The 24677-nt window shown below is 41.2% G+C and overlaps 1 pseudogene; it reads right to left on the bottom strand.

Moving 5' to 3' along the window:
• Positions 1-8945: 8945 nt before the first annotated feature.
• LOC114895001 lies at positions 8946-9098 on the bottom strand (annotated as a pseudogene).
• Between the last annotated feature and the right edge of the window lie 15579 nt (positions 9099-24677).

Here is a 24677-nt window from a genome sequence, read left to right as displayed (position 1 = left end):
TCCCCTGCATTGGCAGGCAGACTCTCAACCACTGCACCACCAGGGAAGCCCGAAAACAGGGTCTTGAAGAGACACTTGTACACTCATGTTTATTGCCACGTTATTCACAGTAGCCAAGATGTGGAAGCAATCTAAATGTCCACCAACGGATGAATGGATAAATAAAATGTGGTATATACATACAGAGGAATATTATTCAGCCTTAAAAAAAGAGGGAACTCTTGTCATATGCCACAACATGGAGGAACCTAGAGGACATTATGCTAAGTGAAATAAACCAATGACAAAAGACAATGACTACATAATCCCATTTATATAAAGTATCTAAAGTAATCAAACCCATAGAAATCAAAGGCAGAAGGGTGGTTGCCAGGTTTAGGGTTGCCAGGCGCTAGGAGGAAGGGAAAACAGGGAGTTGCTATTCAATAGGTGTAGAGTTTCAGCTGAACAAAATGAAAAAGTTTTCGGACTTCCCTCGTCGTCCAGTGGGTAAGACTCTGCACTTCCAATGCAGGGGGCCCGGGCACGATCCCTTGTCAGGGAACAAGATCCCGCATGCACGCCGTGCAACTAAGAGTTCGCATGCCGCAACTAAAGATCCCACTGCTGCAACTAAGACCCGGCGCAGCCAAAATAAATAAAAAATAAATATAAAATGAAAAGGTTTTCGACATCTGCTGTACAAGGATGTGCCTAGAGTTAACAATACTATAACGTCCACTTGAAAATTGTTAAGAGGGTAAATTTTTAAAACGCCAAAACAAACAAAAACAAAGAAGGAGAAAGTGATAAAAACAAAGAAAAAGGAATGAAGTACTGATTTGTGTTACAACATGGATGGACCTTGAAAATGTTACGCTAAGTGAAAGGAGCCAGACACAAAGGACTATGTTCTGGACGATTCCATTGACATGAAATGTCCAGAATAGGCAAATCCAGAGAGACACAATTAGATCAGTAGTTGCCAGGGGCTGGAGGGAGGGGACGAAGGGGAGTGCCTGCTGATGAGTACTGGTTTTGGGGGGAAGCTTATCTAACATGTGTGTTTTCCCCCTAAGGCACATCACAGCCTCCTGAGCTTAGGAATGGTAGGTAGCCAGCACTTCAGCCCTGCGCTTAGGGACCATTTTGAACAATGAAATCAACAAAAAGCACAAGGATATGAGAAATATGGCACTAAATGGATGGAAAAAAGGACACAGTTTACAGTAGGAGAGCTGAACCGAGAAGGCAGAGCATGTGTCTGGACAGCTCTGCACATGTCTGCAAAAGACCGAGAAAGAACTGGGAGTGTTGATTTGGGGGTTACAAATACATTTTAGTCGGTAGGCTAAAATATGTACTTCTGGAATGATGAGAATTGACTCTCTTTTGAGGACTACCTTGGTGTGAATGCAGTCAGAAGAGGGAGCCTCCTCATTCTGATGGTCAAGGTTTCAGGGCTACTACTGGAGAGTTGAAATTTCTCACTTATGTTCAGCTGAGAGTTTCCTAGCTGACTCAGTGCCTCATATTTCACCAGAAATTATGCAGCAAAGTCAGTGTTTTTCCTAGCACCCAGAAACAAGAGATTTCACACACTCAAGACGAGTTACAATTTATTACATAGAGTTCTCAGTGGCTGGGAAATTCTAATCAACAGATGAGGAACGCAGAAGTCCTTCTTCCCCAGGACAGGAAAGCACATCTTATTATTATTTCCCTACCTCTAGTTTGTAAGGCCTGGCTCTTTAAAAACTGACACCAGTATATTTTGGTCCCAGGGTGCTCTGGAAAATTCACATGAGTTGCTAAAGTTCATCTAATAGCAGGCACAGATACCCTTTTTGGCTGCTTGGGTTCTAACCCTAACTCCATCACATCCTAGATGTGCACTGTTGAACAAGTTAACATGCCTCAGTTTTCCTCATCTGTAAAATGGGGATAATAAATGTAACACTGTTGTGAGGATTAGAAGAGTTCCTGGCAAGGAAGAAATGTCATAAAAGGTCATAAAATGAATGCTGGCTTTTAAGAAGAGCACCTAACATTCATTAGGCCTTTGTTCTATTCCATTGTGTATTGTGTCAAACAATTCACATTTCAATTTTAATTTAAATATCCCTTGGAGAGCCATCTCTAGAACATCTGATCTAAAAGAGAACCTCCTGGGGCTTCCCTCATGGCTCAGTGGTTGAGAGTCCGCCTGCCGATGCAGGGGACACAGGTTCGTGCCCCGGTCTAGGAAGATCCCACGTGCCGCGGAGCGGCTGGGCCCGTGAGCCATGGCCGCTGAGCCTGCGCGTCCGGAGACTGTGTTCCACAATGGGAGAGGCCACAACAGTGAGAGGCCCGCATACCGCAAAAAAATAAATAAATAAATAAAATAAAACAAAGAGAACCTCCCCCAACCTGCTTTTTCTATTGCAGAGCGCCCCTATCGTGACTTTCAATTATTTTACTTAAATTTATATTTTTCTCTCTTCTCATCACTAGACTGAAAGCCCCATAGGGACAGGGACTGCATTCCTCTTGTTCATCTTGTATCCTTAGCACAGTGCCAGACATTTTAGGTGCTCAATAAACCGTGTTGATGGAATAAATGAACGAACATCAGTATCAGTGTCTGACTCTAGTCCCTGCTCCTAACTCAAAGCCGTGCATCCTCTCCTGTCCTACTTTGGGGTTGGGCAGGTGGGCAGTGGTCACGAGTTAGAGCAGCACATCCAATACAGTAGCTGCTGGCCACACGTAGCTACTTAAATTTAACTTTAAAATAATTAAAGTTAAACAAATTTAAAAACGCAGCTCCTCCGGCGCACTAGCAAATTTCACGTTCTCAGTACCCACAAGTGTCTCATAGTAGGCAGTCCAGATATAGAACGATTCCATCATCACAGAAAGTCCTACTGACAGAGTTGATTTAGATCAGTGATTCTCCACTGGGGAGGATTTTGTCCCCCGCGGGGGGTTATTTGGCAACAGCTGGAGACAATTTTGGTTGTCACAACTTGGGAGATGCAACTAGCATCTAGCGTGGGTAGAGGCCAGGGATGCTGCCAACATCCTACAGTGTACAGAATGGACCCCACAGCAGAGCATTATCTGGCCCCAAATACCAATAGCGCTGAGCTTGAGAAACATGGTTTACAGGAAGGCACTTGGGTGACAGTTCTCTGTTTAACCAGAATGCTAAGTTTCCTAGGATTTGGATGGGTTAATTTGTAATTAAAAGCCTGGTGAGGGGCTTCGCTGGTGGCGCAGTGGTTAAGAATCCGCCTGCCAATGCTGGGGACGCGGTTTCGAGCCCTGGTCCAGGAAGATCCCACATGCTGCAGAGCAACTAAGCCCGTGCGCCACAACTACTGAGCCTGCACTCTAGAGCCCGTGAGGCACAACTACTGAAGCCCGCGCGTCATGCTCCGCAACAAGAGAAGCCACCGCGATGAGAAGCCCACGTACCACAACGAAGAGTAGCCCCCGCTCGCCGCAACTAGAGAAAGCCCACACGCAGCAACCAAGACCCAATGCAGCCAAAAATAAATTTAAAAAAAAAAAGCCTGGTGAGGATTTTTCAGTGTATGTGGCATGAAGTCCAGTTTCCTGGCTTAAATTCCTGGAATTCCGCACTACGTTTTCGAATAGGATATTAAAATCCAGAAACCATTGTCCAGCTGTGTTGTCAAGTGTACATACCTGCCTGTGACAAGAGCAAGACCCATCAAATATGAACGACATCATTCAGACCAAAAGGGGTTTCCAAGGCCAGATTCTTCTAGATCAAGGGTCTGTAAACTACAGTCCCTGGACCAAATCCACCCATGAGCTAAAAATGGTTTTCACATTTTTAGATGGTCAAGAAACAATCAAAAGAATACTACTTGTATGACACATAATTACAGAAATTCCAATTTCGGTGTCCATAAAGTTTTATTGGAACCCAGCTGCCACCGTCATTTACTTAAGTGATTTCGGGGACTGTTTTTATTCCTCATACATTGGTGGGCAGTCTCACCACAGAAACTGTAGGAGTCGCAAAGCTAAAAATATTCACTCTGCCCCTTTACAGAAAAAGTTTGCTCGTCCCGCTATGGATACTAAAGATCTTGGTGGATTTTTCTTTATTTTTTTTTCTTTGTTCTTGCTTTATTTTCTTTCTTTTCTTTTCAGGTCATAATTATCCCGATAAATTGCAGGTGAAGACTCAGACCAAATGACCAAATGGACTTTCTTTGGGAAGCAGAGTGCAGGAGGGGATTAGCAGGAATGCAGGGGCGTTCATGTGAAAGATTCCTCTTAGATGAATTTAGGGAACAAAGACCCCATAGTCAATGATTTCTGTGGGTATAAAAGTAGGAGAGTGGCTGGCTCCTTTTGTCGGTTTTGCAGCACAAATCATACAGTTACTGAATACCCCCATCCGCAGTAGTATTCTTTTAATGCTTAACTCCGTGACCTCACAAAAATAATTGCTGGGAAGCAAATTTACTTAGCTCTCTGCCTTTATTTGCTGACCAAGAGGCTTGGCCCGATAGCCATATTGTTTATGGAAATGCTGGAGGGGGTAGGGTGTGGGGAGGAGAAAGAACACAATTTGGCCAGAGAAGTTGGATGTATTGAAAGGATTGAGGGGATTTTGTCTTTGCTTTATAATTGGAGTCAGGATTTCCCTTCAAGTTACTCACTGCAGACTCAAAATCTCCCTGGGCTTCTCAGCCCAAAAGTCCTGTTAAGCTCTCTCTCACTGGGTTGGCATCTGGCTTTTAAAATCCTTGTCATTTTTATGATTATAAGGAATATTACAACTTGTCCAGTGAATGGGCTTTTCCAAATGCTGAGAATGTCTGTAGTCAGAAAGAAAAGAAAAAGTTGATTAAAAATGATTAGTATGTTTTGGGGGCGGTTGAGAATTTTTTTTTAAGTCCCCAAGAATTTTCACTTTAGGAGGCATTGCCAGTGGCTCTCAATTCAGCTTAGAATTTTACTTTTAGAAATGGAAGACTTCATCTTGAAAGAAAGTCCTAAAAGAAACTTATTTTGTCCCATACTCTCATTTTAGAAAACAGATGACCCGTTACTACAGTGGCGAGCACATTCAGTGATTTGGAGATTGCCTTGGTGGGCAAAATAATTGGGAGATTTTCCAGCCCTTTTAATTTGTAAAATCAAAACCTGTGTTGGCTGCAACTGATCAGAAAAAAAATTAGTATACCAAAAGCAAAAGTTAGCAACCATAACTTTAGGAGGCGAGAACCAGTTTGTTAAGCCCCTCTGAAGGCAATACTGAAAGTGGCTTCCTCAGGAAAATACTTAACCACCCAATCGGTCAAACCATCTGATAACTGCTTATCTTCCCTAATGCGATTGGGAGTCCGTTTGATGCCCCTTTGCATTCCAATCACAAAGCTCATCTTAGGTAAGCACCTTGAGGAGGAAAAAAAAGAAAATTCATGAGTCTCTGCTTCTGCATTCATGGAATTTTCTTTTCACAATAGAAGGAAGCATGTTAAGCTGGGTGGGGGCAGGGTGGTGGTGCTGAGGTGAAAATCTTGGAAAGGGAGGGGTATGGAGTTCAACTGAGGTGAAGCACTTTATTGTGGCTAAATGGTTGAGAAACAAAAGAAGATTATTTCATGATGCATGAAAACTACATGAAATTCACATTTCAATGTCCATTAAGAAAACTGTATTGGAAGGCAGTTTCCAGCCTCTAGAGCTAAAATGCAAGGCAAAGCAAAGCAATCCTCTGAGAGAGTCGTGGAAGATGAATTGGCTACTCTATTCTCCATTTTTAGCTACCCAGTCACACAGGAAAACTTAAAGATGTGTATAAGCGAAGATTTCCAGGATTTGTGATAAACATAACTTGCAGTATCTGCCCTCCCTGCACTCACACTCCCTTTTACAATCTGCTAGCCCAGAAGTCTTCTATAAAATGGGAGAGAGCAGAGTGCCTCCCTCATGAGAGTAAAAAGTTAATAAATGAGAACAGTATGGCACATGGTAGGTACTCAAAAAAATCTTAGCTATTATTCTTTTTTAAAAAATTAATTTATTTTTGGCTGTGTTGGGTCTTTGTTGCTGCGGAGGCTTTCTCTAGTTGTGGCGAGTGGGGGCTACTCTTCATTGTGGTGCACAGGCTTCTCATTGCGGTGGCTTTTCTTGTTGTGGAGAACGGGCTCTAGGTGCATGGGCTTCAGGAGTTGTGGCGCACGGGCTTAGTTGCTCCACGGCATGTGGGATCTTCCCGGAGCAGGGCTCGAACCCGCATCCCCTGCATTGGCAGGTGGATTCTTAACCATTGTGCCACCAGGGAAGTTCCTTAGCTATTATTCTTATTCTTATTAGGTTATTGCTAACAGCAGTTGTTCCTTTACCCCACCATCTCCCCTTGACAGCAGTTAGGCAGTATCCATCAAATTTTTATCAATATGTACTTTGACCCAGCACTTCCATTTATAGAAATTTATCTCACAGATAAACTCCCAGTCAGTGTGTCAAACAATTCATATTTTTTTTTTGTTTTGAGTTCTGTACTATGTACCTGTATTATTCTTTCAGTTCTGTGTTACTAAGGATATACAGATTTAGCATTATGTCATTTGGTGAACTGACCCCATTTTCACTTTGAAATGTCCCATTTAATCCCTGGTAATACTTCTTGTACTGAAGTCTACTTTGTATGAAATTAGTATAGCCACTCCGCTTTATTTTGCTTAGTGTTTGCATTGTGTATCTCTTTCAATTCTTTACTTCTAATCTCTATATTTTTATATTTTAAATGGGTTTCTTGGCGATGGCATATAGTTGAGTCCTGCCTTTTTTTTTTAACATGATGTATTTTTTAAAAAATTTATTTTATTTATTTATTTTTGGCTGCGTTGGGTCTTCGTTGCTGCGCGCGGGCTTTCTCTAGTTGTGGTGAGAGGGGGCTACTCTTCGTTGCGGTGCATGGGCTTCTCATTGCGGTGGCTTCTCTTGTTGCGGAACATGTGCTCTAGGTGCGTGGGCTTCAGTAGTTGCAGCATGTGGGCTCAGTAGCTGTGGCTCGTGTGCTCTAGAGCGCAGGCTCAGTAGTTGTGGTGCACGGGCTTAGTTGTTCTGTGGCATGTGGGATCTTCCTGGACCAGGGCTCAAACCTGTGTCCCCTGCAATGGCAGGCAGATTCTTAAACACTGCACCACGAGGCAAGCCCGAGTCTTGCCTTTTTATGTAGGCTGACAATCTCTGACTTTTTAATTGGAATATTTAGGTCATTTACACTTATAGTAATTTTTGATATGATTGGAGTTAAGTCCACAATCTTGCTCTTTGTTTTCTATTGTCTCATCTTCTCTGTATTTCTTTTTTCCTGCCTTCTTTTGGGTTAATTGAGTTATTTTTTAGGATTCCATTTTATCTTCACTGTTGGATTATTAGCTATATCTTTTTATTTTTTAGTGGTTGCTCTAGGGTTTATCATATGTATTTTAATGCATTGCAGTCCACCATCAAATACAATACTTGTAGTAAGATATTTCCATTTCCCCCACATGTCTTTTGTGCTTTATTTGTCATAAACTTTATTACTACTTTGGTTATAAATGTTAAAATACTTTGACATTTTTGCTTTAAACAGTCAATTTTACTTTAAACAGTAAAAACAGTATCCCCCATTATTAACATCTTACATTAGCATGGTACATTTATTACAATTAACGAATTAATATTGATACTTAATTATGAACTAAAGTGCATGCTTTATTGAGATTTCTTTAGTTTTTATTTGATGTCTCTCTTCTGTGCGAGGACCCCTATTCAGGATATCATATGATATTTAGTGTCATGTCTTCTTAGGCTCCTCTTGGCTGTCACAATTTTTCAGACTGTTCGTGTTTTTTCATTTTGACAGTTTTGAGGACTACTGCGCAGGTATCTTGTAGCATGTCCTCAACTGGGATTTGTCTGATGTCATATGTTTGTGGGAGGAAGACCATGGCAGTAAAGCCATTCTCATCACATCAAGGGTACGAACTATCAACACAGTTTATGTTAACTTTAAGTGCCTATCAGAGGTAGTATTTGTTAGGTTTCTCCCTTATAAAATTTTTTTTTCCCTTTATCCATGCTGTACTTCAATGATTTTTTTTTTTTCCAATGATCTTTTAAAGACATTAAAAATAGAGGGGAAGGGCTTCCCTGGTGGTGCAGTGGTTGAGAGTCCACCTGCCGATGCAGGGGATGTGGGTTCGTGCCCCGGTACGGGAAGATCCCACATGCCGCAGAGCGGCTGGGCCCGTGAGCCATGGCCGCTGAGCCTGCGCGTCCGGAGCCTGTGCTCCGTGACAGGAGAGGCCACAACAGTGAGAGGCCCATGTACTGCAAAAAAATAAAAATAAAAAAAAAAAGGGGAAAAAAGTATTTTATATTTATCCATATATTTATCACTTTTGGCATTTTTTTATTCCTTTGTGTAATCCCATTTTCTATCAGGTATCATTTTCCTTCCATTTGAGAAATTTTCTATATCATTTCTTGCAGTGCATTCTGCCAGTGACAAATTTTCTCATTTTTGTTTGTTTGAAATGATCTTTATTTTGCATTCATTTTTGAAAGATATCTTCACTGAATTCTAGGTTGACAGTTTCAGCACTTCCATTGTGTCTGACCTGCATAATGTCTGACAAGAAATGTAACTCTTTCTTCCTGTATATTCAATGACTTCTTTTTTCCTGCTTTCTCTTAAGATTTTCTCTTAGCCATTGGTTTTCAGGAATTTGTTTTTTTGGTTTTGTTTCCAACAAAAGATTCTCACATATTTATTTATGAGCCAAACTACTAGTGCAGATAAACTAAAACAGAGAAAAATCATTTTCCCAATAAAATACATCCAGTTGTCCAGATAGTAGTGGTTTTCAGGGTGAGATGGTAAGATGCAAATGACCTTGATTCAGCATAAATATGTGTACCATCTCATGTGCGATTCCTTATAGACCCAGCTTGGCTCTTCTCCAATGTCTCCTCTTGGAGTTGTACCTGATTTTATTACCAGTTTTCAACCAAATCCACTGAGGAATGGGATAATTCTGCTTTTTCTTGACCAGGAATTACTTGATCCTGAAAGCCTTGTGAGAAGACATGGTGAGGAACAGAGTTGACTGCACACACTAGAATGGCGGAGGAAAACTTCAGGAATTTGATTCTGATAGTATATCTTCTTGTGGTTTATTTTCATCCTGCTTTGGGTTCATTTAGTTTCTTGGTTCTGTGAATTGATAGTTCTCACCAAATTTTGAAAAACTTTGGCCTTTAGTTCATCCAATATTTTTTCTGCATGCCTCCTTCCCTCCTCTTATTCTGAGACCTCAATTACACATATGTTAGACTACTTGATATTGTCCCATGGGTCACTGTGACTCTGTTCATGTTTTTCAATCTTTTGTCTTTTCTGTCTCTCAATTTGGATGGTTTTTATTGCTATGTCTTCATTCGTTGAGCTTTTCTTCTGCAGTATCTAAAAAACTGTTAATATCGTACAGTAATTTTTCCACTAGCAGTTCCTTTTATTTCTTTTTTAAAAATAAATTTATTTATATATTTATTTATTTATGGCTGAGTTGGGTCTTTGTTGCTGCACGTGGGCTTTCTCTAGTTGCTGCGGGCGGGGGCTACTCTTCACTGTGGTGCATGGGCTTCTCATTGTGGTGGCTTCTCTTGTTGCAGAGCACGGGCTCTAGGCGTGTGGGCTTCAGTAGTTGTGGCTTGAGGGCTCCAGAGCACAGGCTCAGTAGTTGTGCACGGGCTTAAGTGTTCTGCAGCATGTGGGATCTTCCCGGATCAGGGCTTGAACCCGTGTCCCCAGCATTGGCAGGCAGATTCTTAACCACTGCGCCAGCAGGAAAGCCCTCCTTTTAGTTCTTTATCTTTCACTTCTCTCCCCACTTTTCATGTTTTCCTTTAAATATTTGAACAGAGTTATTATAATAGCTGTTTCAATGCCCTTGTCTGCAAATTCCCTCATCTCTTCAATTCTGGGTCTGTTTCTATTGACTGATATTTTTCCTGGTTATGGGTCATATTTTCCTCCTTATTGCTTGTCTAGTAATTTTTTTATTAGATGCTGGACATTGTGATTTTAAATTGTTGAATATCTGTATTTCATTGCCTTCCTCTGAAGAATGTTAGACTTTGCTCTAGCAGGCAGTTAAGTTACTTGTAGTTCAGTGTGATACTTTTGAGGCTTGGTTATAACTTTTGTCAGGAAAGAACTAGAATAGTCCAGGGATATCTAGGGGTAGTTTAGCCTCACTATTAAGATGTGGCCCTTTTGTGGTCTTTACTATATATCCTGAGTGATCACTGAGAGCTCTCCAATCGGGATGGCAGGAATTTGAAAATATCCAGCTCTGTCTGAGATCTGAGAATTGTTCAGCTTAAAGCTTCCCAGTCACTCTTTGCTCAATACTGTGGACACATGTCAAAATATTCAGCAAAGACTGAAAAGGATTCCTTATGTAGATCACTAGAGCTCTTTTTCTGTGTTGTTCCTTCCTTTCTGGAATTCTGTCCAACAACTTCCAGTCACCTCAGACTTTTTGAACTCCTATATCTGTCTCCTTAGCTTAGTGAGATAGCCATGCTGTTCAGGATATTTTCCTCTGTGCTCTGCATTCTTTTTTTCATTACTGTTACATTTCTTTTATTTGTAAAAAAGGTTACATGTTGCTGAATATATTTTCATGATTGGCACTCCTTAATTTGAATCATCTACTTATGACATGCATCCAGTTTCATTTGGGGTATTAGTAGTTTTTATAACAGTGTATTACCATTTTATAAAATAAAAACTTTGTCCAACATGTTTGAAAAATTCAAGTGAAATTAAGAGTTTTTTAAATTAAAGGGAGGGGAGATCTCTTCCCTTATTTTCTTTGTTTTTTACAAATTTAGTTATTTGTGGTTATGTTGGGTCTTCGCTGCTGTGCGCGGGCTTTCTCTAGTTGTGGTGAACAGGTACTACTCTTTGTTGTAGTGCGTGGGCTTCTCATTGCGGTGGCTTCTCTTGTTGCGGAGCAAAAGCTCTCAGCACGCAGGCTTCAGTAGTTGTGGCACGTGGATTCAGTAGTTGTGGCTTACGGGCCCTAGAGCGCAGGCTCAGGAGTTGTGGCACACGGGCTTAGTTGCTCCACGGCATGTGGGAACTTCCCAGACCAGGGCTCAAACCCATGTCCCCTGCACTGGCAGGCAGATTCTTAACCACTGCGCCACCAGGGAAGCCCAAGATATTTTAAGATGGATAGAAGTTGAGATGGTTTATGAATGGCAAGTCTACTGGTGATGAAAGGAAAGGGAAATCTTTCTGCTCTGAAGGCACCAATACTGGAGGTGAACAGACTTACAAAATGATAATGAGCACCATAAATGGCAACATGTGGACACAAGTGTAGGTTCTACTTTAATTCTTTAAAAATATTTTAAATTTAATTTTTCTTGTTTTATATTTAAGTGTATTTAATATTTACAATATTAAATTTTTTCTTTTTTTTAATTGAAGTATAGTTGATTTACCATGTTGTGTTAATTTCAGGTGTACAGCAAACTGATTCAGTACTATATATATATTCTTTTTCAGATTCTTTTCCATTATAGGTTATTACAAGATGTTGAATAGAGTTCCCTGTGTTATACAGTAAGTCCTTGTTGTTTGTCTATTTTATATATAGTAGTGTGTATCTGTTAATCCCAAACTCCTAATTTGTCTTTCCCCACTCCTTACCCCTTTGATAATTGTAAGTTTGTTTTCTATGTCTGTGAGTCTGTTTCTGTTTTGTAAATAAGTTCATTTGTATCATTTTTTTTAAGATTCCACATATAAGTGATATCATGTGATATTTTTCTTCTCTGACTTACTTCACTTAGTATGATAATCTCTAAGTCCATCCATGTTGCTGCAAATGGCATTATTTCATTCATTTTTATGGCTGAGTAATACTCCATTGTGTATGTATGTATGTATGTATGTATGTATGTATGTGTGTATATGTGTGTATATATATATATATATATATATATATATACACCACACCTTTATCCATTTATGTGCACTTAAGTTGCTTCCACGTCCTGGCTATCGTAAATAGTGCTGCTATGAACATTGGGGTGCATGTATCTTTTCAAACTAGAATTTTTGTCTTTTCTGCATAAATACCCAGGAGTAGGATTGCTGGATCATATGGTAACTCTATTTTTAGTTTTTGAAGGAACTTCCATACTGGAACTCCATAGTGGCTGCACCAATTTACATTCCCACCAACAGTGTAGTAGGGTTCCCTTTTCTCCACACCCTCTCCAGAATTTATTGTTTGTAGAATTTTTGATGAAGGCTATTCTGACCATTGTGAGGTGACACCTCACTGTAGTTTTGACTTGCATTTCTGTAATCATTCGTCATGTTGAGCATCTTTTCATGTGCCTGTTGGCCACCTGTATGCCTTCTTTGGAGAAATGTTCTGCACTCTTGACTGTGCCTCCAGGCAGAAATCCAGCAATCAAAGTTTCACTAATTTGTTTCCTTTTTCTCAGACAACCTGTCATGATCTTCCTATTGCCCAATGTCTGAAAAGGTGGGCTTCACATATTTAGTGTGGTTTTGTTTTTTAATTAGTTAAGGACTTAGGATAAATCTAGTCTCTGTTATTCCATCATGGCCAGAAGTGGAAATCTGTGTATGTACAATCTATTTGAATATTCTAAAATAGTGAGTGGCTTGAGAAACATTGTGTTATGATCAAATGACTATTTACTTTCTTTATACATCTGGCTTTTCTGGTGCTATGTTTATTTCTTTCAGGCAGTCACTAAAGGGATATTGTCTAGCCAGTACATTTTTGGGAGTCATGGACCATTTTGCCTGGAAATGTGTTTGGGAGTTTCAACCTACTTATTTCATGGATGGGAAAATTGATAGCCAAAGTGGGGCCCTTTCTTTATCTGGCTTCTGGCCCATTAAACATTCAGTGCTTCCTGCCACAGAGGAATGACAGGCTATGTCGGACTTATTAAGAGAAGGTATGACGTTTATTTACAAGTTAAGGGATTTTTTGAGGGCAATTTTATGACTATGTGTTTTTTACCTTCCACACTGGCTTTAAAACCAAATTTCCATTTAAGATGCAACTTCACAAATTGTACCGCTATAATTTGTGGATAGTAAAATTACCCAAAGCCACAGACCATTTTCCTTTCTGCTACCCTATATTTTGATATATAATCAGACAGATTAACCAATAGGGACATCTATTCTCAGTCTAAGCTCCTGGAGAACAAAGGTTTTATTTTAAAAACTGAAAATTTAAACTGAGTTTTATAACTTTTGACTGAGCATTTTCACTTCTGGGATTTCATTTCTGCAGAGTCAGGGCACAAGTGAGGCACATTTCATGTATGAGGATGTATTTTGCAGCACTGTTTGCAACTGTGAAAAACTGGAAACAAACGCAATGTCTATCAGTATAAATGATTAAGTATATTGACGTATATTCAGACAAAGAAAAATGAGGTAAAAAAAAAAGAATGAAATAGAAAGTCTACAGATGGACACGGAAAGTTATGTAGAGCAGTGCTATCTAATAGAACTTTCTGTGATGATAGAAATGTTCTATGTCTGCCCAATATGGTAGCCACTTGCCACTTGTAGCACTTGAAATGTGGCAACTGTAACTGAAGAACTAAAGGTTTAATTTTAATTTTTTATGTATTTAAATTTGAATTCCCACATGAGGCTTATCGTACCGTACTGAACAGCACACGTCTAGAATGTATTGTTTAGAGAAAAAAGCTAGTCGAAAGACAGTATGAAGAGTATAATTCCCTTAAAAGATAATAATATATGCTAATTTATACCTTTTAAAAAATTAATGGAAAATACACCAAACTAGTAATAGTGGCTTTCTCTGGGACATGGTGTAGACTTTCACTTTTATACCATATATTTCACATAATATTTGAAGTTTCAAATAATGAACAGAATTTTTTTTGGAATTAAAAAAATAAATACATCCCACAAAATAAAATCAAATTCTGAAATTTCAAGTCACATCAAGCTGAATGAACAGGTAACATGGCTGGAGGACAAATCTGAGAGAATCTTCTGGAGGAATTATCAGAATCGCAAGCACCCCGAGGAAGAGGATGGGGCTGCCAGGTTTGAAGCCACTCAGGTGTGGCTAAGAGGCTAGCATGGGGGCTCTTGGTAGATGCGTTTAGAAAATAATTTTTTCAGCTAATGACAAGGGAGAGCTGAACTCTAATTCTCTGCTGTTCTGGTGGGTTGAAAGGCCTAGGTCAGTGTGTCTTCTTACTGTGGTACCCCTCGTGCTTATCACAATGACTAGCACAGAATCACTGCGCAACAGACACGAGTGAAAGCATGAGAGAATGATTCAAACCCTTCAATTACCAGGAATTCAGCCTCCAAATTTAAACATGGTCTTTGTTGATACCAATGTGCAACCAGGTTGTTTGTTTGTTTAGTTTTTGTTTTTTAAAAAGAACACTCTAAATATAAAGGAAGGAGGCCAATACTTACTTTCCCTTATAATTGCCGGCCCCTCTCCCTCCCAAAGTCTAATATCTGATATATGTGAAGCAGCACAGTAAGGATGGGCATTAAGGGGAGGGACAGAGATCTGATTCTGCCTTCAGGATGATGCAATTAAGTAGATTGACTCTATCTGGGACAGAGGTGGAGGTGAGGATAACATGATTCTAAAGGCACCTGATCTGGGAAATTTTCCTTAACTTTAAAAGTAAATTGTGGGGCTTCCCTGGTGGTGCAGTGGTTAAGAATCTGCCTGCCGATGCAGGCGACACGGCTTCGAGCCCTGGTCCGGAAAGATCCCACATGCCGCGGAGCAACTAAGCCCGTGCGCCACAACTACTGATCCTGTGCTCTAGAGCCCGTGAGCCACAACTAATGAGCCCGTGTGCCACAACTACTGAGGCCCGCGTGCCACAACTACTGAAGCCCGCGTGCCTAGAGCCCGAGCTCTGCAACAAGAGAAGCCACCGCAATGAGAAGCCCGTGGACCGCAACGAAGAGTAGCCCCCGCTCGCCGCAACTACAGAAAGCCCCCGCACAGCAAAGAGGACCAAACACAGCCAAAAAAAAAAAAAAGAAAAATTATCGACTCCAATTATAATCTCCACACAGTAATCAGAGGTTGGGTGTACACAATGTGGAGGCATAACCACATAACAGGAGTCCAATCATTCTATAGATATTTACTGAGTCCCCTCCATGTGCCAGACCCTTCTTTTTTTTTATCTCTCTAGGTCTCAGTGTCCCCATCATAAAATGGACACAACTCTTTTTGAGGCAATGCACATCAGCATTCAGTACTGTACCTGGCACCCAGCTTACACTCAATAAAAAATAGCTGTATTATTATTCCACCAGGCCTGGTGTCTCTCAATTAAGTAGCCAATGAATTTTAAGTACACTGCATTATGTGTACTGAACACCAAGACACTAAGACGTAGCCCTTTCTCTTTGGGAACAAGCAACCCATTTGAGAAGGCAAGAGTCTGTCACGTGAACAACAGATCAGGAATAACTCCAGGATCTAGATGCTAAGGCACCTCCATTAGCTGTTCCCCATCCTCCTGGACAGCTGACTTGCTATAGCCAAAGCCCCCTGGGAAAGCAACCCTGCTGGGCGCTCTCAGCTACTGAGTACTCGCCACTACAGGGCATTATTTTCTTAAGCCTCTCTGGGCTCCTCCTCTGTCAGCAGACATTTTTTTCCCTTTGGATTCCCAGCAAACAGTCTGATTTTTTTCCCAAATGAAACAGGCATTACCACATGGTGAATGATTCACTCAAAAATATATATATTGAGCACCTACTAGGCATCAGGCATGGTTATAAGCAAAAGGATAGGGGAGCGATCCAGGCAGACAAGGAGCTGACATCTGAACAGAAAAGGACAGCAAACATACAGAGAAATAGACACATAATATGTCAGGAGTGATAACAACTCTAAGGAAAAATAAAGCAAGGTAAGGGGGAATGTGAGGCTTTTAAAATATATCTGCAAGTTCCTTGACCCTCCTCCCTTCGGAGGATGAAGTCTAATTCCTTCCCCTTTGTCCAAGATGCCATCATTTCTTACGTGGATGTTGGGATTTAACAGCCCTCTGTAAGGTGCTGTCAGGATAAACCAGTGCTTGAGACCAGTGGTTCTCGAACTTCAGTGTTTCTCAGCGAGTGCAAAAATCACTTGGAGAGGGACTTCTCTGGTGGCGCAGTGGTTAAGAATCCGCCTGTCAATGCACCTGACACGGTTCGAGCCCTGGTCTGGGAAGATCCAACATGCCGCGGAGCAACTAAGCCCGTGAGCCACAACTACTGAGCCTACGAGCCACAACTACTGAGCCCGCATACTACAACTACTGAAGCCTGCGCGCCTAGAGCCCGTGCTCTGCAACAAGAGCAGCCACCACAATGAGAAGCCTGCACACCACAATGAAGAGTAGCCCCTGCTCACCATAACTAGAGAAAGCCCACATGCAGCAACAAAGACCCAACGCAGCCAAAAAAAAAAAAAAAAAAAAATCACTTGGAGAGTTTGTGCAGAGGCTGATTGTTGGGGAGCACCCCCAGAGTTTCTGATTCAGTAAGTCTTAGTTGGGGCCCAAGACTTGCATTCATAACAAGTTTACAGATGCTGCTGACGCTGCTGGATTGAGACCACATTTGGAGAACCATGGCTTTAGGTGGTCATTAGAATAGCTCCAATAAACACCAGTTGTCTGTTGAGCATGCATAATGAATTACTATGTGGGGCACATACTTCCCGCTAAGAACTGACCCTGCATTGACTCAGTCCATTTCCAGAAAGGCTTCCCTTGGCCCAGATCAGGACAGGCACTGTGTGAATTCAAATGGCAGCCATCTTGTCATCGGGTTGGCCGGGGGACAGAAAGGCAGCTGGAGGGATGGGCAGGATTCAGACCAGGGAAAGCGAGGGGAAGGGGTGAAACGTGGCTCTTCCAGGACACCTGTGGTCCAAGTTCCAAAGGTGGCAAAGGAGTGAAGGAGAGGCCTGTGTGAGCAGAGTTCACAGTGCAACGAGGCGGGCAGGGGAAGGCTCTGGGGTCCCCAACTAGTTAACAGCTACCCTACTGTGAAGGAGCCTGTCTGCTAGGAAATGAGAACACCTGTGACCAAAATAGAAAAGCTCAAAACCAGATAGCTCTCTTTGCCCTTGACCAACACTTTCCAGCCGCAATGGGGTCAGGACATAAGTCCACTTACGTATGAGATGTATACCACCCCCAGTGGAGCACCCAAGCTGGAAATTAGTTCAATACTTCGTTTGTTTATAAATTAGGGTAGATTCAAAGTCACCTCTGTCATAATACCACTCACACTCACTTGTGTTAACATTTTTGTTTGTTTGTTTGTTTTGTTTTTGCGGTACGCGGGCCTCTCACTGCTGTGGCCTCTCCCGTTGCAGAGCACAGGCTCCGGACGCGCAGGCCCAGCGGCCATGGCTTACGGGCCCAGCCGCTCCGCGGCATGTGGGATCCTCCCGGACCAGGGCACGAACCCGTGTCCCCTGCATTGGCAGGCAGACTCTCAACCACTGCGCCACCAGGGAAGCCCGTGTTAACATTTTTTGAATTGACTTTTTCTGGGTGTCCAGTTTGATGAGTTTTAACACATGTATTAATTTTTGTAACCACCACTACAACCAGGATACAGAACAGTTCCATAACCCCAAAGAACTACTTTGTGCTACTCCTTACATCCTCCTCCCAGCCCTAAGTAAAGCCTTGGAGCTGGGTCTACAAGTGGGGATAAGTGAACTCTGGTGTGAGGATTGAAGACTTGTGGGCTAAGAGACCCAACAGGTCAAGATAGAGACATTATTTCAACCTCAACCTAAGACTGAATTAGAAGAGCAAAAACATTTCATGTGGTTGCTACCTCCACCCAACTGCCTGGAATGCTGGGTTGAGAAGGACTCTGAGTTGTATTGGGGATCAGTTGAAGAGTGCAGTGATTGATTAGTGATGTCTCTCACGGACACAGGCTAGTGGAGAGGGGACACGTGTGCTGGGAAATATTATTCATGTAAGGGTGGCTTGCCTATCACAAGAGCATGGTGAAGGACTGAGGGAATGGAACAGAAAATCCCGAAGCCAAAATCAGGCACCCATGTGGATTGTGTATTAGATCCAAGATGCTTCATCTTTGAAATGTTTATACCGTTTATCTTTGTTTAATTGTGCTCGGAAACAACAGAAACCATGACTTCCTTATAAATGCATAAAATTTTGAGGGGATACAGAAACTTAAAGTAGAAGAAAAAAAATAGATAAGTTATGTTTCTCTGGATATTTCTATCAGTGCTTAGAAACCCCGGATTGATTACCATTTGAAGCTATCCCAGAGGGCTTCAAACACAACAATACTTAAAGGAAGTGAGTTAATCATCAAAGAGAAAACTAGGAAACAACTCCATGACCCAACAGTGGGAGATCATGGGCTGTCCAGAAAAGAGAAGTCTGCAAAGGGGCAGCAGGGGGGCATTTTGCGGGCTGACTGAACATTCCTGTATCCTGATTGTGGTGACGGTCGCACACCTCTCAAAGAGCATTAAAACTCATAGAAAGTGTACGCATATACAAAGTCAATAATAAAAAAAATCTAAACTCTGTTTAGCCTTTAAATATGATGCTATAGAACTTTGCCAAAATGTGGTGCAGACCTCTGGCTGTGCACAGGGTGATTTAGAACCATACATAGATGAACATTTGAATTTTATCAGTTATGTATTTATATTAATTCATATTAGCAGAACGTATAACTAGTTTATCAAGCCTCTAATTTCAAGAACACAATGGCATAAGGTTAGGCTAAGAAAAAAATGTGAGTTGTTTAAAGGAAAATATTAAGTACATAATTGAAGAGGTGCAATGCATATATGACAAAATTTGAGTTTGGGGTATGTGAATAGAGTTGGAGAAATATTGGTCGAAGGCCCTACCCTTAAGGAGTTTACAGACTAACAGATGCAGAAAAACGCTTAGGTTAGAGATATGGAAAGAATGTCATACACTAATAAAAAAATTGAAGAACGGGTTATATTCTGAACATATATTCAGCATGGTGTCATTTTTGTAAGAGAAGTACAGAGTCATGCACAGAAAATGAGTTAAAGATATACAGTGCTGGGCTTCCCTGGTGGCGCAGTGGTTGAGAGTCTGCCTGCCGATGCAGGGGACGCAGGTTCATGCCCCGGTCCGGGAAGATCCCACATGCCGCGGAGCGGCAGGGCCCGTGAGCCATGGCTGCTGAGCCTGCGCGTCCGGAGCCTGTGCTCCACAACGGAAGAGGCCACAGCAGTGAGAGGCCCGCGTACCGCAAAAAAATATATATATATACAGTGCTGATATCGGTTATCTCTGAATGATAAGAGGATGGGTGATTTTTATTAAGGTTACTTGCCTTCTTCAACATTTTGTAGAATAAATACATATTAATTTGCAATAAAATTTTATTTAAAAGGCTTTTTTTTAAGGTAATCATTTGACCTAAGAGACAAATATTTGCTTTATCCCACAATATATACATAACCGTCTAAGAAGAGCAGTATCAACTTGACCACCAACAATACGATTAAGAAAAATCGTTTTTAAGATTTGTTTTTGCAGGGGTTTTTTGTCCTTAGGGTATACACACCCCGCCAAGGATATACAGTCAAATTATGAGATCTGAGCTACTCCATTTCAGAAGGAGTTTGGGACTTAAGTCCCTTGAAATATTTCCTCTCTGTGTAGTTATGCTACCAAGTAAATATACGGTTAGGTTCTTTCTTTTTTTTATAATTTGTTTTCAAATTTTAGGGATTGCTTTTTTAAAAAACTGAATTTAAGTTTCAGTTATGTAAGATACGTAGATGGGACCAAAGTGAAATTACCAAAGTAGTTTTCAGAGAAGGTTCTGGCCTGTCTCTTCTCATTTTCCTCCCTTCCCTGTTGGTAACTAGTTTTTTAAAAAAGTTTTTATTTCATCTTTCCACTATTTGTTTTTTAATATAGGCAAACATGTATTTGTATTTGTACCTCCTCCCTTTCTTAAATGGTTAATAATATACTATATACAGCTGACCCTTGAACAAGGTAGGGGTTAATCCGCGTATAAATCATAGTTGGCCCTCCTTAATCCCCGGTGCCCGCGGATTCAACCAACCATGAACTCCGCAGCACTGTAGTATTTATAAGTGAACAAAATTTGCGTATAAATGGGCCCATGCAGTTCAAACCTGTATTGTTCAAGGGTCAACAGTATACTTTTCTAGATTGTTTCATATAGCAACATGCCTTAGCAATCCCTCCACAGTGGGATTTGGTCATTTTTACGGTGGTGTAGAACTCCTCATTCTGTGGAGGTGCCATGGCTTACGGGTCCTGCCCACTATTGATGACTGCATCCCTTTTTAAGACAAAAGAAAACTTTCCTGAAGCCCCTGGAAGGTTTGCTCTCATGTCTGATGGACCAGAATGACCTCAAGCCTGTAACTGTACCCATCACCTGGCAGGGCACACAGACCAGCCAGGAACTGTACCCTGGCTCTGCGGAGAGGCGGCCTCCATGGGAATGGGGCCACCGGGGAAGGAGTGATCTTTGCATTGGAGGCACAGGCCTCAGTTTCCTCGTGTGCGTAAGGAAGGATTTGAAAGAGACCAAGTATTTCCAAATTTCAGCCCTGTAAGCACGTCCCTTATCTGTGAATCACTTGTACAATCACTTACATAATATTTTCCTTTAAGCCATCTTGATATTGACTCACTTTTTCACATTTAGCCTCATCCTGGGAAATGATGTCTGTAAAATGGACTTATTGGCTTGTTATATATTTTTCTAAAAGCCATTAAAAAATATAACTATTTAAATAAAAAACTTTCATTGAATGGACTTATTGGCTTGTTATATATTTTTCTAAAAGCCATTAAAAAATATAACTATTTAAATAAAAAACTTTCATTGTTATACCACCTAAAATTATCTCATGTGTACCACCAGTGGGATGCATATCACCATTTAGGAAATAAATAAATAAAGAGACTCTAGTGTTCCTTTCAGAAGATTGTGCTCTCCCGTGATTTTTTTTTTTATTATTAATAGCAAAAACAATAAGAAGAAAAAACCCCACAAAACAAAACGCAATGATGTGGGGAGGTCAATGTGATGAAAACAAAGTAAGAGTTAAAACAAAGAAAACGCTAAAAGTGCAAAGTGGTATCCTGGATTAGATCCTAAAACAGAAACAGGACATCAGTCAGTGGAAAAACTGATGAAATCATAACAAAATCTGGAATTTAGTTAACAGTATTTTACTAACGTTAATTTCTCAATTTTGTCAAGTGTACCGTGAAATGTAGGATGTTAAAATTAGGGGAAATTGGATAAAGAGAGCATGTGGGAACTCAATATCATCTTTACAATGTCTCTGTAAAATTAAAATGATTCCAAAATGAGAAATTTATTTGAAAAGGATAAGTCCAGAAGTTGGAGCGATCTTATCTTTCTCCTTTTAAGTTTGTGTTGCTGTCATTAACAATAGCCACTGAAGTGACTACATTTAGAATTTCCATAAATAGCAGTACAGCACTGGGATCAGGCAACTATTGAAATGGTAAATTTAGATAGTCCCAAAACAGAAGATAGAGATCCTCAAACTCAGAAGAGGTGATTTTTGATTTCCGCCACCCCCATTCCCCCCATCCCTCCACCACTACCACCACTTAGCGTTCTAAAAAAGCTGTACAGTGAGAAGTGTTCCTTCGGGTACCCTTAGCCTCCAGGCCTGCATTGCAAACCCTCAAACCCCAGGACGCTCACATGAACCCATCCATGCATATGGATCAGGGGCCAAATAGTCTACTTGTGTTTCCAGAAATATGAGGGGGAGTACTTCCCAAGGAGAGGTTGTTGTCTCTTTGAAATTTGACCCTTTAAAAGTTAGGCTGCTGGACATTAATAAGGCAGAATGGAAAGTGCAGATCAAGGAAGAATGGAAAGTGCAGATCAATAAGACTTGCTGAAAATAAAACACACATTAGCATAGCGTATCCCCCATAACCAAGATTAATGCCTTTTTAAACCAAACCAGAGCACAAAGGTATATCTTTTAGGCTAATTGCCACTAGCAGATTGCAGAGAGAAAGGAAGACAGGCTTGGGGGCAGGGGGCAGTGGACAAAATCCAAATGCAGAACTCCAAAGAGCTGGAGTGAAATGAAATAACCCCTCAAGTTATGCAGAGAATTTAACCCGCACTAGGCTTGGCCTTATTATATTAGGCATGCATTTGAAATTTAAATATGTTCTGGGGACAAAGCATTTTTACAGCATGGCTGGGAGTTTGCCCAATAGGAACCCTGCAAGTTTATTAACAGGAGGACCTGATCAAACATAAAATAGCAGGCAAAGGGCTCCCTTTACTTGTACAGCCACGCCGAAAGGCCTTCTGTGGAATTCCAATCCTTCACCCGACACACCCCATGTCCAGGACTGTATTTACTCAGCCACCCTCCCCTCCTTTTAAATTTTATTTGCAATTAGCAATTCCTCATTGCAAAGCAACTTTGGGAGATTTTAATATCCTTGTATATGGTGCTCTTTTTAAGAACTGTAATACCGTTAGTTCTGATGGTATAATATTTTGGCATTAAAAAAATATGAAATCAGAAGAATTGGTGGCTTGAAGTATTCCCAGATGCACACATATTTCGAATCAAATGTGCACTTGTTTAAAAAAACTTCCGAATGATGCCCCTTACACGTTTATAAACCTTTACGTGTATTGCACAGTGGTTAAGCAGGTGGAATCAGGAACATGATTGTCTGGACCCAAACCCAGGGCTTCTCCACCTTGGCCTTGGCCAAGTTCCTTAACCTCTCTGTAGCTCAGTTCTTCATTTCTCACACGGGGCTAATAGCAGTGCTTACCTCAGTGGTTGTCTTAAGGATACACATGTGTGGACTTCCTTGGTGGCGCAGTGGTTAAGAATCTGCCTGCCAATGCAGGGGACACGGGTTCGAGCCCCGGTCCGGGAAGATCCCACGTGCTGCGGAGCAACTAAGCCCGTGTGCCACAACTACTGAGCCCGCGTGCCACAACTACTGAACCCACACACCTAGAGCCTGTACTCCACAACAAGAGAAGCCACCGCAATGAGAAGCCTGCGCACCACAAGGAAGAGTAGTCCCTGCTTGCCACAACTAGAGAAAGCCGCGCACAGCAATGAAGAACCGAAAGTAGCCAATAATAAATAAATAAATAAGTAAATAAATATATAACAAAAAAGGATATACATGTACGTAACGTATGTGTGCATATATATGCATATACATACTGAATACATATGCATTGCATGTGCAACAGTTTATGCAGACCTTGGAGATATTGCAGGCTCGGTTCTGCCATGAAGTGAATACCACAGTAAAGCAAGTCACACACATTTTTTGTTCTCCCAGGGTGTATAAAAGTTACATTTACACTATACTGTAGTCTATTAAGTGTGCAATTGCATTATGTCTAAAAAAACAAAGTATATGCCTTAATTTAAAAATAATGCTGTTGGAAAAATGGTGTCAATAGATTTGCTCGATGCAGGGTTGCCACAAACCTTCAATTTATAAAAAATGCTGTATCTGCGGAGAGCAATAAAGCTAAGCACGATACAACTCAGTCTGCTTGTATTTATAGCACGTTGAGGAAACTTCTCCATAAATGGGAGCAGTAGTTGATTTAGTTTTTTCTTGTATTGTGACTAGTGAGGCTCAGCTATGTCCCTGTTTCCCCCAGAGCTGCCTCTGGCCATGGAACAGAATGGGATGGGGGCTGAGAGGAGGGAGACTAAGGAAAACAGGAAGAGTGTGGTGGAGAGAGAAGAAAAGGAGGGCAGAGAGTCCAGTCTCAACTCCTGGGGCCTGGAAACCCCTTGCCCCAGGGCTGGTCTCTTAGCTCAGCCTCTTTCCCTCCAGGGTTGATCCATTCTCTGAACATCTGACTCCCTTTTCCTAAGATAAGTTTTTTCAACCTTGACCTTCCCCACTGATCCTACCTGGGAAGACTCAGGCCAGCTGCTCAGATGAAGCTTGATCCCTGGCTATGGTCCTATCATGGACAGAACAGCATCTAAAGACAAAGCATACAAGGCAAAGTTAATGATATTTCACTTTAAAGAAAAGAAAATATGGCTGTTAATTAAGCCGAATAATATTGTAGGAGAGGCAAAACTTTTTCTCTACCTTTTAGGGTCACCGGCTGGGCATGAGAATTAAGTTGACACAAGACAGATTAACAGGAGAAAAGCATACACAGTTGACCCTTGAACAACATGGGTTTGAACTGCGGGGGTCCACTTGTATGCAAATTTTTTCTGCTAAATACATACTATGGTGCTACACGATCCACAGTTGGTTGAGTCCACAGATGCGGAACCACGGAAACAGAGGGCTGACTGCAAAATTACACCTGGATTTTGAACTGCCCAGGGGTCGGCACCCCAACCCCTGCGTTGTTCAAGGGTCAAGTGTACATTTTATTTAATAACTTAATAATTCTTTTACATGGACATGAAGACTCAGAAAGCAGTTAGGCCTAAGTGCTTATATACTCGGTTGAACAGAGTATGAAAAAG

Source organism: Monodon monoceros, unplaced genomic scaffold, assembly GCF_005190385.1.
Source record: "Monodon monoceros isolate NGI ecotype Baffin Bay Population unplaced genomic scaffold, NGI_Narwhal_1 Super_Scaffold_13, whole genome shotgun sequence".
NCBI classification, from domain to species: Eukaryota; Metazoa; Chordata; class Mammalia; order Artiodactyla; family Monodontidae; genus Monodon; species Monodon monoceros.
The sequence above is the reverse complement of the archived record's forward strand: the minus strand, read 5'-3'. Positions and strand labels throughout refer to the sequence as shown.